Here is a 2,013-nt window from a genome sequence, read left to right as displayed (position 1 = left end):
AGTGGTGATTAGTGTCAAAGTTATTCTTTTTCGATGTATGCTGCCATGAAATACCGCGTTCTTCCTCATTTGCATGAATTTGATCTAATTTGTGTGTGCTTTCTCATGAAACCTCAAGTCAAAGCACCAACACAAAAAGATGACACCAATGGATATCAAACAAGAAAAAGGAAATCTTTGAAAACAAAAACAAATAATTTACAGTAGTCTGCTGCATTAAAAAATAATAATAATAATAAAAAATAAAAATAAATAAATACAGCAGCTTGCTGTCAACTTGACAAACTACTGTTCTACCTAAAGTACAGTAGCCTGCTGCCGAAATGACAGCAAACTGGTGTTAATTAAAAAATAAAAATAAAAAATAAATACAAACTGCTGTCTGTCCTTGACAGCAGACTACTGTAGCTGCATACAGCAACCTATTTTCCTTTGTGTAAAAAAATAAAAAAAATTAAAATTTAAAATTTTGGCTTCAATACAGCAGACTGCCATGTTATTAATAAAAAAAAATTAAAACAACTACTTCCCCAACAAGTCATCCTTTGTGCTATATACAAACTACTCCCACAAGAGATAACAATTCACCTTCACACTTACAAGCAACCAAGGATAAAAAAAAAAAAAAATAGCTTGCAACCGACAATCATGGCATCGAGAACAAGAGGAAAAAAATGGTGTGAGGGAAGGAAGAAGTGCAGCAAGATGAAGTGCAAGAAATAAATCAAGATCTCTTCCTAATGGGCACGGGTTCGAAACGAAAAGAAAAGGGCAAGAACAAAATGGAGAACCTCCCAACACAAAACGGAATATTCGCAAACGAGGAGGCGTATAACAGGTATGAACTCTTCAAGTCAAGAGTAGTGTTGGTGGAAAGAAGGTTCCCAGCATTTTACCCTACATTACCGAAGTCTTTTCTTAACGCCATCAACAATCTAGGGTGGAAGATGTTCTGTCACAAAAGGGAACAAGCTATAGTGCCGATAGTGAAGGAGTTTTACGCAAATATTGATCAAGTGGAAGGGTACACAACATTAGTAAGAGGAGAAATAGTTGATTGGAGCCCTAAAGCCATCAACCAACTGTTTCACCTACAATCTTTTGAGTATGCTACCTTCAACGAAATGGTGCTAGCTCCATCAGATGATCAATTTGAGATGGCCTTGAAGATCGTAGCCATAGAAGGAACACGGTGGCAACTCTCGAGAGGAGGAGCAAGGACGATAACAGCAACAGACCTCAACCCCGAAGCAAAAGTTTGTAAACAAAGTTTGTAAACAAAGATTATATCTGTTGGGTTTTATGTCCTAAAACTCATAGTTTGTAAACAAAGATATATTCTATTTTCAATACAGTTATTATTGATGTTTATTCAGTAAAAATTGTTATTGAATAAAGTGAACTTTACGATCATTAATCTAAATCCAATAAACTAAGAACACTCTGGCTATAGTATGATTACTTGAACTATATGTAGAGACATAAGAGTGGATCAAGTTCAAGTATATAGTCAAAATGATCTATAGTATAAGGATAAGGCTGAGTACCTTATTCTGGGGACACTATGGATGCGGCCCACTTTTGTATATGATATAAACAATGTGATCACTAAATTGTGCATGTGGAAACATGTGAGTGGGGGCGTCCTATGCAATGAGTATTGCATAAGATCGGACCATGAAGAAAACCACTCTCACTTTATAAAGTCGTTTACTGTTGAGACTGATTTTCTTTTCATTCGATAACCTAGGTAACTCGGTTTTAATCCTGAGCTAACCATGAACTCCTGTTTATTCGGAATTATCCTTAGATTTGCATGGGTGAGAGTGGCTCTAGTTCGCCGACTCAACATGCCTCCCATTTCAGGGGTAAGACTGGGTGAATGGCTAGGGACGTGGGGTGCAAGACGGAATTCACTCCTACCCACTTTTAGGGATAGAAGAAAGGTAGTTCCCTTAAGCACTGACTCCAGGTCTTGAACAAGGGGCCCCACCCTCTCATTGGCCTGAGAGG

The sequence above is a fragment of the Cucurbita moschata genome, unplaced genomic scaffold (assembly GCF_002738365.1).
Source record: "Cucurbita moschata cultivar Rifu unplaced genomic scaffold, Cmos_1.0 Cmo_Scf00042, whole genome shotgun sequence".
Classification (NCBI taxonomy): domain Eukaryota; kingdom Viridiplantae; phylum Streptophyta; class Magnoliopsida; order Cucurbitales; family Cucurbitaceae; genus Cucurbita; species Cucurbita moschata.
The sequence above is the reverse complement of the archived record's forward strand: the minus strand, read 5'-3'. Positions refer to the sequence as shown.